The sequence below is a fragment of the Gorilla gorilla genome, chromosome 16, assembly GCF_029281585.2.
Source record: "Gorilla gorilla gorilla isolate KB3781 chromosome 16, NHGRI_mGorGor1-v2.1_pri, whole genome shotgun sequence".
NCBI lineage: Eukaryota > Metazoa > Chordata > Mammalia > Primates > Hominidae > Gorilla > Gorilla gorilla.
In genome coordinates this window covers 78,230,207-78,247,213 of record NC_073240.2, presented here as the reverse complement: position 1 = coordinate 78,247,213, position 17,007 = coordinate 78,230,207, and the positions used below count along the sequence as shown (strand labels likewise).

The 17,007-nt window shown below is 36.4% G+C and overlaps 1 protein-coding gene across 49 annotated transcripts in view; it reads left to right on the top strand.

Moving 5' to 3' along the window:
• PEAK1 (pseudopodium enriched atypical kinase 1) overlaps positions 1–17,007 on the top strand; it is a 310,954-nt gene that overhangs the window by 69,610 nt on the left and 224,337 nt on the right. For 12 of the 49 annotated variants that reach the window (XM_063699066.1, XM_055363896.2, XM_063699074.1 and 9 more), the window contains one exon: positions 4,262–4,331. The exons of the other annotated variants lie outside the window; for them this stretch is intronic. The gene's annotated coding sequence lies outside the window, so the exon portion shown is untranslated. The remainder of the gene's footprint in view (positions 1–4,261; positions 4,332–17,007) is intronic. 49 annotated transcript variants of the gene reach the window in all.

The window sequence follows — 17,007 nt, the reverse complement described above, 5'->3', positions numbered from 1 at the left end:
ATCCAAGGTGATTGAGAAATGGAGTGCTCCAGTAATTGATCATGTTTCTTAACAGCCAATTACAAATTATCAATTTTAGATAATTGAATAAAAAGCAAAATAGGTTATACAGAATTGATCTGTCTTTATTAATCCATAAGGTGCTTCAGCATGATCATTCTGATTTCTGTGGCTTGTTTAGAGCTATGGCTGAGGAAGCTGTAGGGAACTGAGCTGTAGGGGGATCTGTAGTGATGCTTTGTCACAAGCTGGGCCTTGTTTTTTTTTTTTTTACTTGAATTTCTAACACACATACACTTACTATTTTGCCTATTTAATTATAAATTTAACACTAAGGAGACTCACAATTGTATTATCATGTTTTTTCAAATGTAGCTTAAAAAATTCTTAGAAGACAGACAAGCAACATACCTTAAGGTATATACACTATCTTAATTCAATGGAAAGCTTGCTACATTCAGGCTGTTCCCTATTCAGTGATAGTCCTTGCTGAGCACAAATGAAGTCTTGTGAACTGAGCTAAGTAGTTAATTTGATGATACTCTCTGGCCATGACTATTTCAAGAGTGCTGGATTCCCACCCAAATTATATATTGATTCTTCTAATTCATATGAAATTAGCGTGAGTGGTTACTGTTAATTTGTGTATTGATTTATTGTTCTTTTGTGTTCTCACCTACCCAACAACAGTGTTGCCAGTTAGTAGTTGCAAAACTCAGAGATTACTTTTGTGCATGCATTTTCACATCTTTCGAAGTGGCTTTGAACAGAGACCTATTTGGGGGTATGCTCTTATTATGTTTGCACAAATGATCTGAAAACTATCATGATGGCTGAGCCCTGACTTCCTACATTGCTGTTCTATGTCTTCTTCTTAATCCTAGAACTCTTCCTATAATGCTTGATCCTTTTTAAAGGAAGAATTTGGAATATGGAGCAGATGTATATTTTCTTCGCGACACTCAGAAACGTATTATAAATGTGTCTGTTTTTTAGATACCATATTGTTCAGTTGGCTCCTCTCCACTTGAATCCTTTTCTTTTAATTAGTTTTCCAGCCTGGCTGTCCCCTCAGCTGCAAAACAATGCGGTATTTGTAACCTAATTATTTGTGAAAGTGAATCATCTCAACTTAAGTCTAAGAACGATTGACCTACTTATAGAAGGGTTAGCTTGAAAATCCTACGTGAAGAAAGGACAATGTAAAGGATTGATTAAGTAATTTTAAAGTACGTGAATATTAGAGTCATTAATGATAGAAACGTGGATTCAGTATCATACTCAAGCATATATTCAGTGACTCCCTAACCCAACTATCTGGTTTAAATAATCTATGAACAAACAATAAAAGTAAGTCTTGCTACATTATATTAAGCCAATATCAATTGAGCTTTGGAAAATAGGCCTAAAAATGTGTCTTTGGCAATTTAATTTGCTCCTGTTATGAACATTTTTATGTTAAGCTGATTGACTCTCTTAAATACAACATGGAAACATTTATGTCTTTGTAGTGTGACTTTAAAAAATAATTATTGACTGAGGCCGGGCGTGGTGGCTCACACCTGTAATCCCAGCACTTTGGGAGGCCAAGGCGGGCAGATCGTGAGGTCAGGAGATCGAGACCATCCTGGATAACATGGTGAAACCCCGTCTCTACTAAAAATACAAAAAATTAGCCAGGCATGGTGACAGGTGCCTGTAGTCCCAGCTACTCGGGAGGCTGAGGCAGGGGAATGGCGTGAACCCAGGAGGTGGAGGTTGCAGTGAGCCGAGATCACACCACTGCACTCTAGCCTGGGTGACAGAGTGAGACTCCGCCTCAAAAAAAAAAACAAAAATTATTGACTGAATAAAATTGTGATTGCTTGCTAAGGCATTTTTTTGTATTAGTTAAATTATAAGTAAGAAAGGCTTTAAATCTCGATTTTAAGAGACATAGGCCATACATGGTAAGTCATGCCTATAATCCCAGCACTTTGCGAGGCCAAGGCAAGAGGATTGCTTGGGCCCAGGAGTTCAAGACCAGCCTGAGCAACACAGTTAGACCCCCACTCTACCCCCACCTGCCCGCCCCCTCCCCCACAAAAACAAAAAAGAAAAAAAGATATTCATCATCGGGTTTTAGTCACAGTTCTGTAACTAAGAAGCTGGCTGACTTTGGTGCCTTGGGTTTTCTCATGAGTCAGATTAACTATTTTATCATGGACATCAATTGGATCTTATACATGAAAGTGCTCTATAAAATGTATACCACATTTAGGAATTAAGCAAGATTTTAGCCCTTTTTCTGCCTGCTTTTTCAACTCTGGGCTGGTCACTTAAGCTTGCCAAGCTTTTATTTCTTCATAGGTAAAATAAAGGAGTTTGGCCTGTATATACAACTTGAGTATTGTTTACATTGTGTTTAGCTTTTACAACCTATTATTTATTATTTTTTCTTTTTAAAAAATCAGCTGTTTTTTAAAGACATTTCCCTTGCTTATAGTGTAATTACCAAATAATAAGATGGGATTCCTTTAAATTTAACCTGTTTTATTTAATATTCCTATCAATCTTGTAAGAGTAGGTGGCATGAGACTCATTTTACTGATGAGGAAAATTGAGACTCAGGGATGTTGTATGCTAATTAGTGTGAGAGGTGGGATTCCAGTACAGGTAGGTCTCTGACCCCAGTCGTCTTTTTTTTTTTTTTTAAGCATGTGGCTTAAGTGAAGACACATTGCCATATACCTCATGTAGAGCAAGTTTTTGATCTCCATTGTTTTTTCTTTCTTTTTTTCTCTAGATGAATAATGTCTGACCAAAATGTTTTTGTAGAAAAGTGCATATATTTGATAGCCATGTGCATAGTTTGGGAATTTTAGCATTATAGCACTATTACAAAATGTCTTGTTAGCATTATGCAACATACACAGTATGTTTGGGAATCATTCAGTGCTTAAAAATAAAGTTTATCCTTCAATTAAGGTGAGCTACTTTTTTTTTAGTAGGTATATTTTATTTTTAAATGTAGCATTGTTTAATGTTGTAGATGCTTTTGAACTTAAACACTGTTTTGTGCTTGCTATAGAAGGAAAACAGATGATCTTTATACTCACTAAATTTTTTTTCTTTTAAAAAACTCCTAATTTATTTTGTAACCCAGGAAGAGTTTTAAACATGGAAATATTTTCTGTAATTTCTAAAAATTTCTGTTTTAGGAGGGTGTTGTTTTATGTTGTTTTATTTGTTATTTACATTAAAATTTTTTTAAAGTCTCTGGGCTATCTCAAATGCGTAGGTCAAACAAGTATTAGAACAAATACATCCAGAAACATTCCTTTGTGATTGGAGTTCATTTATGAGTGCTGTGCTTTAACGGTTCCTATTATAAGCCTCAGATACCACCTTGTCCAGGTGTGCCAGCCCTAGATGTTGATCTTATCTAGAACAATATTGCTTTTGGGGTTCCTGACAGCACTGATTCAGCCAGTACTCTGATGCCGATTCTTTCTGATTCAGAAACCTCTTCCTCTGTGGCATTTCTCAACTCATGCTTATCTTTTTTTCATTGAAGGTTTCCTGGTGGTCATTACTAGTCCAAAAGTGAATTTCCATGAATAGTTCATGGGTCATAGTTTTATTTTTATCTTCTCAGCAGATAACTTTGAAATGGCCGTGGCACTTTGAAGAGATCTTATCTTCTGCCGTTGACGTTGTTCACAAAACTCCAGCTACACTGGCCTTCTTTTGTCTTCTATGAATATACCAAGTTTATTCCAACTTGCAAGTCTTCTACTCCTTGTCCCTCTGCAAGGAATGGTCTTCCCTCAGACTGGTGGTTTACTGGATTCTTCTTGTCATTTAAGTCTCAGCTTAAATGTCCCCTCTTCAAAGAGGCTTCCTTGACAACTCACTGTAAATTGGTGCTTCTCAACTCACTTTATTACATGGCTGCGTTTTGTTTTCCTCTTAGTACCAGATCACTAATTGGTAGCTGTTATTTCTCATTAATCTCCTCTGATGGGGACAAAGGGACATTGTGTCTAGTTTACTGCTGTATCTCTAGCACCTACAGTAGTGTCTGCCATAATAGGCATTTCAGTAAATATTTACTGAGTGACCAATGAATGAATATTTTTTCTACCAGCTATTCGTACAAATGTCTTTTCATTCTTTTTCATTTTCCTTTTGGTAGTCAGGAAGATACAATTAATGTTTTTGCAATTAATATTTTTGTATTTTTGACATTTTTCTGTTTCTTCGCTGTTTTGTCTCCTAGTTGAATTCTTTTAGAAGAAGGGAAAAACCTCTTGAGATGTGACTGTTTCCATCTATCTTCTGCTTGCCAGGTGGGTGTCTGAGCCCGTACATCCTAGTCATAAAAGCAATTAGCAGGTAGGAAAATTGGCTTCTAACAGCTGCTTCAGTCCTGCTTGAGTTGGCCTCTCCCCCAAGGGACTATCACTGTCATCCTAGCAAAATGAAATTGCCTTCTCATAAACATTTTTCTGTCTGGGATTATAGAACAGGAACAAATTCCAGGTTTACAAAATGAGTTAAAATATGTCAATAGAATAGAACAAAATAATGACCTGCTGCTGCAATTTGAATTCTGAGTCAAGACAGCAACATTTATTTTCAGAAGAGATGACATTGAAACTGTGGCACTCTTAGTTCTATTGAAATGACTTTATTATGCCAAAAGGGTAGATTTAATAATTTATTTATTGGTATTGGTGAGGAAAGTGGCAATTCTATAAAATATAGCTTTGACTCTTGGTTGGAACTTTGGTTTATGGCATAGTCGTTGTGCCTTCAATTAACTCTATGGAAAGGGACAGGCATTTTTGAATGAATACTACTTGATTTCTTTTCCATTTCATTTCCCCAGGTATTAATTTATTCAGTTGTATTCTTTTTGACCATGATAGACCTTTGCCATTGCTATGTGCTATAATTAATATGTATGTGTAGGCTTTAAATGAGTTTGATTTTTTTAATTACTTATTGAAATGTAATTGTTGTACATATTTTGGGGATACATGTAATACTTTAATACCTGCATACAATGTGTAATGATCAAATCAGGGTAATTGGGATATCCATCACCTCAAACATTTATCTTTTTGTGTGTGTTGGGAATACAAAAAAAATTATTTTAGCTATTTTGAAATATACAGTAAATTGTTGTTAACTCTAAGTTCCCTACTGTGCTATTAATCAATGGGTGTTATATAAACAGTATACCAATTCTGGGTTGTATATTGATGTATGCCGCAGTGTTGTCAAATGAAGTGTTGGTTCACCTTGATCCTTTTTGGTAGGTTAGGATCATCTGATGTAATTCCCAGTCTGAGCTAGTTGTGCAATGTTCTCCCTTTAAAAGCCACCTTCTACTCAATATCTCCTTTTTATCCTTTCGAAACCTCTGGTCTTTCATAAAACTCAAAGAGTTTGTGTCACTAAATTCTGTTTTAAATGTTTTGTTACAAAAATTAAGAGAAACTATGCAAAATGGGGGTATTAGTTTTGTTTTTGAATGAATGAGATATGCCTTACAAAGCTATCCAGTTGAATGAAGGGCAAAAAACACACAATCTATCTCAATAGATGCAGAAAAAACCTTGGACAAGATTTAACACCCTTTCACGATAAAAAACACTCAACAAATTAAGAGTAGAAGAAAACTACCTCAACATAATGTAGGCCATATATGGAAAGCCACAACTAACATCTTAATCAATGGTGGAAAACTGTAAGGTTTTGCTCTAAGATCCAGGGACAAGGCAAGGATGCCTGCTCTCACCGCTTATATTCACCATAGTATTGGAAGTCCTAGCCACAACAATTAGAAAAAGAAAAAAAATTTATCCAAACTAGAAAGGAAGAAGTAAAATTATCTCTGTTTGCAGATGACATGATCTTATATGTAGAAAACCCTGAAGATTTCATAAAAACATGTTCGAATTAAAACAATTAAGCGAAGTTTCTGGATACAAATCAACACACAAATATCAGTTGTATTTCTAATCATTAACAATGACTAATCCAAAAATGGTTTCGAAATGAAGAAAACAATTCTATCAAAAAGAATAAAATACTTATGAATAAATTAACCAAGGAGGTGGAAGACCTGAACACTGAAAAGTACAAAACATTACTGAAAGAAATTAAGACATAAGTAAATGGAAACAGCCCATGTTCATGGGTTGGAAGACACTGTTGTTAAGATGTCAATACTACCCAAAGCAATTTATAGATTCAATTAGATCCCTATCAAAATCCCAGTGACTTCTTTGTAAAAATAGAAAATGTACCCTAAAATTTGTGTAGAATCTCAAGGAACTGCAAATAGCCAAAACAATCTTGAAAAGAAGAACAGAGTTGGAGGTCTCTCACTTCCTGATTTCAAAACTTACTGCAAAAACTATGGTTATCAAAGTAGTATGATACTGGCATAAAGACAGATATATAAACCAGTGGAATAAAACAGACAGCCGGCCAGGCGCGGTGGCTCACGCCTGTAATCCCAGTACTTTGGGAGGCCAGGGCAGGTGGATCACGAGATCAGGAGATCGAGACCATCCTGGCTAACATGGTGAAACCCCGTCTCTACTAAAAATACAAAAAATTAGCCGGGTGTGGTGGCTGGCGCCTGTAGTCCCAACTACTCAGGAGGCTGAGGCAGGAGAATGGCGTGAACCCGGGAGGCGGAGCTTGCAGTGAGCGGAGATGGCGCCACTGCTCTTTAGCCTGGGCGACAGAGTGAAACTCTTATCTCAAAAAAACAAAAAAACAGACAGCCAAGAACTAAATCCTTGCTTATATAGTCAAATGATTTTCAACAAGGGTGGCGAGACCATTCAATGAGGAAAGGACAGTCTTTTCAACGAATCATGCTGGGAAAACTATATTTCCATATGAAAAAAGAATGAAGTTGGAGTCTTACCTTATTCCACATACAGAAAACTAACCCAACGTTGATCAAAGACCTAAACATAAAAGCTAAAACTAAAAGTCCTAGGAGAAAATCCTCATGACATTGAATTTGTAGTGATTTCTTAGTTATAACACCAAATGCACAGGTAACAAAAGAAAAAATAGATAAGGCGGGCGAGGTTGCTCACACCTGTAATCCCAGCACTTTGGGAGGCCAAGGCTGGCAGATCAGTTGAGGTCAGGAGTTTGTGACTAGCCTGGCCAACATGGTGAAATCCCATCTGTATTAAAAATACAAAAATTAGCCAGGCATGGTGGTGTGTGCCTGTAACCCCAGCTACTTGGGAGGCTGAGGCAGGAGAATCATTGAACCCAGGGGGTGGAGGTTGCAGTAAGACAAGATTGTGCCACTCCCCTCCAGCCTAAGCAATGGAGCGAGACTCCGTCTCAAAAAAAAAAAAAAAAAAAAAAAGTAAGTTGGACTTTACTAAAATTAAAAACTTTTGTGCATCAAAGGACACTATTAACAGAGTGAAAAGACAATCTATGAAGAATGGGAGAAAATATTTGCAAATCACATATCTGATAAGGGATTGATATCCAGAATATAAAAAAATTCCTATAACTCACAACTACAAAAAACCAAACAATTCAATTAAAAAATGATCAAAGGCATTTCTCCAAAGATACAAATAGTCATGACCACATGAAAAGATGCTCAACATCATTAATCATTAGGGAAATCCAAATCAAAACACAGTAAGATACCACTTTACACCCATTAGGATAGCTGTTATTGAAAAAGGAAAAAGAAAACAAAACAGAAAACAAGTATTGGCAAGGATGTGGATAAATTGGAACCTTTGTGCATTGTTGTTGATGAGAATATAAAATGGTGCAGCTGCTATGGAAAACAGTATGGCATTTTTTCAAAAAGGTAAAAATAGAACTATCATATGATCCAGCAATGCCACTGCTGAGTAAGTTTTCAAAAGCATTGAAAGCAAATTCTCAAAGACATATGTACACACCCGTGTTCATAGCAACACTATTTATAATAGCCAAGAGGTGGAAGGTACCCAGATGTCCATCATCAGATGAATGGATAAACAAAATGAGGTATATACATACAGTGGGATATTATTTAGCTTTAGAAAGGAAAGAAATCCTGTTACATGCTACAACATGGAAGAACTTGAAGACATTATGCTAAGTGAAATAATCCAGTCACAAAAAGACATATGCAAGCCAGGTGTGGTGGTTCACTCCTGTAATCCCAGCACTTTGGAAGGCCAAGGTGGGAGGATTGCTTGAGCCCAGGACTTCTAGACTAGTCTGGGCAACATAGTGAGACCTTTTTCCTACAAAAAAATTTTTAAAAATTAGCCAAGCATGGTGGCTCCTGCCTGTAGCCCCAACTACTCAGGAGGCTGAGGCAGGAGGATCACTTGAGCCCGGAGATTGCAGCTGCAGTGAGCTGTGATCATGTCACTGCATTCCAGCCTAGGTGACAGAGCAAGAACCTGTCTCAAAAAAAAAAAAAGAAAAAGACATGCTGTATGATTCTACTTATATGAGGTATCTGAAGTAGTCAAATTCATAGAAACAGAAAGTAGAATACCAGGGGCTGAAGGGAGAGGGAAGAGGAATTCTTAATGGGTATAAGTTTCAGATTTGCATGATAAAAAGGTTCTGGAGATGTGTTTCGCAACAATGTGAATATACTTAACATTACTGAACTGTACACTTAAAGATGGTGAAGATTTTATGTTGTGTGTGTTTTTTTTACCATAATGAAAGAAATGAAGCCAGTCATTCAATAACTGTTCATTAAATGGTTGTTTTGTGTTCTGCATACTGCTGGGCTAAGGAGATATAAAGATTACTAAAAGCCCTTAAGTCCTTTAAATCAATGTAACTTAATGCAGCTTCATTGAGGTGTAACATTATTATTTCTTAAATTTTATTTATTGTAAAAATCTAAAACTGTTCTAAAAAATAAAGTCTTAATTTTTAGATCAGTTTTAGATTTTTACAAACACTTCAGACAGTACAGAGCTCCCCATCCCCATACACAGTTTCCCTTATTAACATCTTGCATTAATATGCTTGTGGTACAATAAATAATTTGTCTTTGTCTTAGACTTTTTTACATGGAAATTATAACTCTTGCAATTTCTGAAGTGATAGGTGTATCTTTGTTATGTAAACTTGGTAACTTATGGTGGACCCCTAGATTGCTTCAAGATGGGAGCTGTCACCAGAAAGAACAACCATGTGATTAGAAGGTTGGGACTTTAGGCCAGCCTGACCTGGTGGGAGTAGGAGGGTTTGAGTCCAGTCGTGTGGCTAATGATTTGAATAATTATGCCTATGTAATAACCCCTCAATAAAAACTGTGGACACCAAAGCTCAGTGGAGCTTTTTTTTTCTTTTTCTTTTGAGATGCAGTCTTGCTTTCTCACCCAGGCTGGAGTGCAGTGGCATGATCCTCAGCTCACTGCAACCTCTGCCTCCTGGGTTCAAGTGATTCTCCTGCCTCAGCCTCCCGAGGAGCTGGGATTACAGTCACATGCCACTATGCCCAGCTGATTTTTTTATTTTTTGTAGAGACAGGGTTTCACCATGTTGGCCAGGCTGGTCTCAAACTCCTGACCTCAGATGATCCACCCGCCTCTCAAAGTGCTGGGATTACAGGCGTGAGCCACCACACCCAGGCAAGCAGAGCTTTTTGGTTGGTGAAGACATTGGTGTACTGGGAGGGTAAGTGCCCTAACTCATGGGGAAAGGGCATAGAAACTCTACACTTCGGACCCTCTAAGACCTTGTCCTATGTGTATTTTTTATAGTAAAGTTATAACTTACTCAAGAGGCTGAGGTGGGAGAATTGTTTGAGCCCAGGAGATCAAAAGTTGCAGTGATCTGTGATTGTGCCACCGCAGTCCAGCCTGGTGACAGAGCAAGACCCTGTATTAAAAAAAAAAAGCTATAATTTTAAGTATAGTACTTTCCTGAGTTGTGTAAATCTTTCTAGCCAATTTCTGAACTTGAGGGAGTCATGGAAACCTCTGAAATTATGGCTAGTTGGTCAGAGTGCAGGTGGTCTGGAGACTCCTGAAGTCCAGCTGGTTTCTAAAGTAAAGAGCAATATTGTTTGGGATCATACCCTTTAACTTGTAGGGTCTACACTAACACTGGATGGTTAGTGCCAGAATTGAATTACAATATACACTGTTATGGTTGAAACAGAATGGTGGTACATTGAATTAATGAACCAATATTGATCCCTTATTTTAAAGTAAAGTCTATAATTTACACTGTGGTTCACTCTTTATATTGTATAGTTTCATGAGTTTTGACAAATTCATAATAGCATCTGTCTGCGATTACAGTGGTAATGGTAGATATTCCATTCAAGCAGAATATTTTCACTGCTGGAAAAGTCATCTGTGCTCCATTCATTCATTCCTCCTTCCTCGCCGCTGAACCCTTGGCAACCACTCATCTTTTCTGTTTTCATAAGTTTGCCATTTTCAGACTGTCATGTAGTTGGAATTATATAGTATGTAGTCTCTTCAGATGGCTTCTTTCACTTATCTGTGTTAGTTCAAGCTTCCTGTATGTTCTATGGTTTGATAGTTCATTTATTTTTATTCCTGAATAATATCCCAATGAGTGGACTTAATACACTTTATCCATACCTATTGAAGGACATCTTGTTTGCTTCCAAGTTTTCACAGTTAAGAAATAAAACTTCTGTAAACATTTGCATGCAGGTTTTTGTGTGGACGTTGGTTCTCAAATCAGAATGCAATTGCTGGATCATATAGTAAGACTAAGTTCAACTTTGTGAGAAGTTGCCAAACTATCTTCCGAAGTTACTGCATCATTTTGTATTCCCAGCAACACTGAATGAGAGATCCTGTTGCCCCATGTCTTTGCCAGCATTTGGTGTTGTGTTTTGAATTTAGCCATTGTAATAAGTGTATGGTATGGTAGTTCATTGTTTTAATTTGCAGTTCCCTAATAATATATGATATTGAGCCTCTTAACATATGCTTATTTTTCATATATGTATCTTCTTTGATGAGGTGTCTGCTCAGATCACTGGCCCACTTTTTAATCAGATTGTTTTCTTAATGTGGAGTTTGAGTTCTATGTATATTTTAGATAACATCCTGATTTCAGATATGTCTTTTGCAAATATTTTCTCTCAGTACGTGACTTGTCTTTTCATTAACAATGTCTTTTTCAGAGCAGAAGTTTTAATGATGTCCAACTTAGCAGTTTGTTTTTCTTGGATAGTGCTTTTGGTGTTGAATCTAAGAAGTCATTGTCAAACCTAAGTCACCTAGATGTTTTTCTGTGTTACCTTGTAAAATGTTTATAGTTTTATGTTTTATATTTAGGTGTATAATCCATTTTGAGTTAATTATGTATGAATTTAATTTTGTGTGAATTTTGTTTTACATTTTTAAAATTATAAAATATTTAGAACATACAATTAGATATAAACACTAATATAATGACCTGTATCTAAAGTACTTACCAAATGGCTTTATCAAGTATTGCTTTTAGGGAGGCTAAGGCAGTGGATTGCTTGAGCCCAGGAGCTCTAGACCAGCCTGGGCAACATGATGAAACCCCATATCTACAAAAAAACTAGCTGGGTGTGGTGGCATGTGCTTGTAGTCCCAGCTACCCCACAGGCTGAGATGGTAGGATCACCTGAGCCCAGGAGGTTGAGGCTGCAGTTAGGCATGATTGCAGTACCATACTCAAGCCTGGGCGACATAATGAGACCGTTTCAAAAAAAAAAAAAAAGTCTTAACATTTTACCTTATTAATCTACAGATTGTAAAATCAATGCAGTTGAGACCCTCCCTTGTGAATTCCTCCTTATCTCATCCCTCTCCCCTTCTCAGAAATAACCAATTTACAAATTTTAAAATTTCATCTTAACATTACATGTATTTCTGCAACTTGTTTATTTCAAAATTCAGCATTGTTTTTGAGATTTAGACACTTTTTTTTACTATAAGGAAAAACATTTTAATTTAAAGCAATTTAATGTTAAATAATCAATTTACTATAAGTGTTAATTTTATCATGGTTTCTTACATTAGCTTAGATAGAAATGCATGGTTTTCTGGAATTTACTATGATTTAGTTCTGACCTGAAGGTTAAGTTTTTCAATCCTTTAAAGACATATCTTTAAATTTTATTGTGGGATTCATTTTGTAGAGCCTTACTAAATTGGTTCTAAATAGCTAGATACATATATATATATTTTTTTTTTTTTTAAGATTTTTCATGTGGTGTATGTTTTTTAGAATGTATATACAGTTGAGATTAGATTGTTAATATGCTGTTCCATAGCTAGTCTGTTAAGAATACTCAACAGAAGCTATTGTAGAAAGACTTAATTTTTACAAAATGTGCTGTTAGTTGGGGAGTGTACCTTTTGTAGATTTCTTTCTGGGGCTCTTTTAAAGTCACAGATTTTCTTTAAGCATCAGTTTCTGAGAGCACAATTTATAGATTTAATCAGATAATCTGTGCAATTCAAGGTGGAGGTAAAAGCATAGCTTCCTCCCTCAGCAAGAGGAAAGTGACTTGATTTTGCTTGGGATGGGATGAGTTGAACCTAATTATTTATGCTGATGAATGCAGCAAGTTTCATCCAGCAAAAGCAGATGTTTGCAGAATCTTCTGTGGCCTAAATTAAATCTGAACCATACAGGATTGCAGTCTTTAGAGAAGGCTACTCCCATTGTCTGCTGTATTAATTGTGCATGCTAATCTGTCACTGCTGATTTGATTATCATTGCTTATTTACCCTTTCATTGGTATACAGTTTGAGTCCAATAGCTAAAAAAGCTCAAATTTTTACTGCTTTACACATTTGAAAAATAATGACCTCTTTTTACCTCAAGATAATTTATTATAGGTTCCAGAAAGTGGTATGATGGTACTTCCAATTCAGATTATTTTTTTCTATCAGCACCCCCAAATTATTGACAGATTCAGCTGTAATTTAATGAGAACAGACTAATATGACAAGGGAATTGATTTTTTTCTTAAGTCCTTGCTCTTCTTAGCTCTATTGCATGAAACGCTAAAGTAGCGTTTTCCATTCTGTCTTCCTCAAGGATAAAATGTGTTCCAGATTTTGTCTCCCCAGCTCTTCTTCTAGTGACACTATGTTCATAACTGTGCTATAATAATAAAGGGTTACTGACAAATGACTTTTCCGGGTTAATTTTTTGCATATGCCATGGTTTTAGATTTCATCTCATTCATGGGAATTAATCCATGGTAAAGGTTTTGTAGCATATCTCTGAGGTAAGTGAAAGTTAAAAATTCTGTTGGTGTGGAATCTCTGCCAGACTACATCTTATCTTCTGTTTGGTATTTTGTGTTCAGGATCTTTGTATGCCAGGATGATGAATTCAGATTAATCTCTGGATGATGTTATAGACCTATTAATTTCAGAGAAATCATCAAATTCTTAGTTTGATCATGTAGTTACTTCACATTATTATAATCTTCAATGATTATTTCTTGATTTTTAAAATAAATATTCACTGATGGTTTCTCCTCTCAAATAAATGAAATATCATTCCTGGCACCTTTCAAAATAAACTTCTTGTCTTGGCATACTTAGAACCTTTTTTTTTTTCCCTAGTGGAGCTTTCATGTCTGTATTATCTTGTCTTGGCTGAGTTTATTTGGACTTCTTTTACTCTTCTACCTGCTTCTCAAACTTCATGGGCACAGGTAGGATATAATGATGCTTCTTACTGTTGGCATCTTGAGGGCTAGCCCCGCATCTTGATTGGTTACTTTGTTGTCTTTTTTCTCTTTTTCCTATCTTTACTCATTCTGTTTCCTCCATAAACACCTACTATAATCTAGTTAATTTATGTCTTTGGATATTTCTATATCTTTGGAAAATATTATATAGTGTTTCGTACATATATATATAGGTTATTAATTTTCACAAATGGCCTTGGTCTGTACATCCCATTTTATTCTTTTTTTTTTCATTTAGCCCTATATTTAAACAATCTATTTTTGTTGCTATATGCAATTCTGGTTCATTACTTCTGACTGCTATACAGTATTATATCATGTACACACTCTTATCCATGTGTACTGTGTATTTGTCTTATTTATACATTTTTCTGATGGCACTTGGGTGTATTCAACTCCATGTGCCATTAATAATGTTGCAGTGATAATCTTCATTTTATTTTATAGAGGTATATAATCAAGAATGTGATTGATCTGTTGTTGGATGTCCGTTATTAAGTTCACTAAGTATTGCCAGATTGCTCTGTAGGATGACTAGATAGTTTTTACTGCTTTGAGCAGTGCATGAGGATTCACAGACTCTATATTTCATGTGGACAACAAGCAGCAAGCAACTGAAGAGCTGCTTTTATAGACATGATTAGCAAATGGCCAAATTATTTATGTGTGAGTAATATAAAACCAAAGTAGGTTACCATTAACCCCTCACTCAGAAGGGACTCCTGAGTGGAAAAGCTGCCTTGGTTCCTAGTAAACGTCTCTATAATGAGAGCTTTTTGGTGAGAGAATATGAGGGTGAGCCCTTGTTGCAAGTAACTCTGCCTACCAGCCATGTGGACAGTTTAGTTCTGCAAGATGTAAATGATTAGATTCTTTGTGCCCATTGTGGTTCTTGGAATGCAAACATGAATGAGGCTGATTCTCTGCCCCTGAAGCTCTGTGGTTGTAGAACAAGTAGGTGCAGGTCTTGTGCTCATCTGTCTTTTGGAGAGAACCCTTTGCTTCATCTCAGAGAAGTTGGCACTCACTGTTTAGTCTTTCATAGCAGTCTTTTAATGGCACTGTTATTCTTGTTATCTTACTTTCAAAAATTAAGACACAGAGATACCTGGGTCTATTAACTCTGATCATTTGGAGTCCTACTAGTCCATCATTATACCTAACCTGGTAAAAGATTTCCCAGAAAGAGATAGGTGTTCTTATTGTGGCATTTGTTTCCTGAAGTGCAATGATTGGGGTGGGAGGGATGGCATGTTGTCAAGTCTCTTTGAATTGGTAAAATGGAGATTGGAAACTATTACCTAGAAGCATGGATTAATTAAAAGTAGTGAGAGGGCTGTGTACAGTGACTCACACCTGTAATCTGAGCACTTTGGGAGGCTGAAGAGGGAGGATTATTTGAGGTCAGTAGTTTGAGACCAGCCTGGGCAACATGGGTCAGCCTGGGCAAGACCCTGTCTTTACAACAGCAGCAAAAAATTAGCTGCATGTGGTAGTGCACGCCTGTAGTCCTAGATACTCAGGAGGCTATGTCAGGCGGTTCGCTTAAGCCCAGACTTCATGGCTGCAGTGAGCTATGATCATGTCACTGTGATCCAACCTGGGCAACAAGCCAGACCCTGTCTCTTGAAAAAAAGTAGTAAGCATCAACGTGATGTATAGTGATAAGAATACAGATAACAGTATTGGGCAAAATAGCAGGAAAAACAGTTTCCTATCTTCACCCATCTAAATTTCCATTAAAAAGACCACTAGATACATAGATGAATGGGAAAAACACTGCATGTGTATTAGAAGCTAGAGCTTAATGCCACTCATGCCAGAAAACCCAGAATAATCTTTGTTAGGCAGCATTGCTTATGGGCCTGGAATGAAAGAAGTAATTGAGGAGGAGCCCCTCAAGGAAAATCTTTCTGAGAGAGGACTCTTAAGTTGGGAGGGACAGTAAACTTAATGCATGTTCCTACAAAGCACAGTGTTTAAATCCCTCTCTTGGCTCTTTGACCAGAAGCATTTGTGAACACTGTTTATAGATCTAGAGTTTGCTTATAGCACCTCCCTAGAAGAAGCCTGTCCACATAGGTGGCCTAGTCACTAAGTTCCCAGCTACCAACCCTCCTGCCTCAAACCATGTTCAGATTGCTGGATAGCTCAACTAGCAATCTGTTGAGATTTGTGTTCTCAAAAAGGTTTAGTCATTAAACCTGGGGAAGCTGGATATCAGTAATAAAAAGGAAGCAATCTGACAGGATTCTGAAGGCATGAAAATACAGTTGCCAAATTAAAATCTCTGGATGCAGTGAATAGCAAATTAGACATTGCAAAAATAAATCAAAATGACAAAATAAGACAAAAGGAAGACAGGTCAGGAGATAAAATGTATTGTACAAACAGCAAGAATATCAGAAAGAGAGAGATGGAGCACACACATTGTTAAAAAAATAGATAGAAATGATGCTGATCCAAAAGTAATACAAATAAAAATATGAAAATATTTCCTGCTGGACTTTTCGTAATTGGAGGCATTTATGCTAGAGACAATATGAAAGGAACCGAGTTGATGGAGGTATAGAGAACCAACCCATAAATTCTCGCATGAAAGAGCAAACTGCCTGGGTCGTGAGTGGAAGAGATGCTGAATAAATCTGACTAAATCTCCTCTACTTCTCGGAAACAAGGATAAGCAGGTACAAGTAGAAGCCTGGCAAGATGGGAGACCTTCATCTGGAAAATATTTCTTCTTCCTGGAATAATAAAAGGCCTTCCTTCTGGTGTCAGGACCAGAAACACTACATGGTTGGGCAGTCATTTCAAAAGAGAAGACAGCATTACTATTATGCACAAGTGATCAGTTATCTACCAGAAAATCTAGGAAAATTACCTGAAAGCCTATTTGAACTAAAATTATGTGGTTAGTTACGTCTAAATGTACTGAAGTCAGTACTTTTTCAATATTCAAGGAATACCTAGTTGGAAACTACAATGGAGAAAAAAAATTTAGAAACAATAAAACAAGTACAAATTATTTTTTAAAAACCTTACAGGATAACATAAAGAGAGTTGAATAAGTACAGAGATTAAACATGTTTCTAATAAGCAGGACTCAGTCTTATATTAATTCTTCCCAAATCTATGAATTTGATGCAATTCTAATCAAAATCTAATTAAATTTTTGATTCAGAAGTGGGATGAAATAGGGAAATCTAACAAAATTGGTCTGAAATTGTTCTAGAATAAGTTTAAAAGAAAATTTTTTGAAGGAGTAGCAT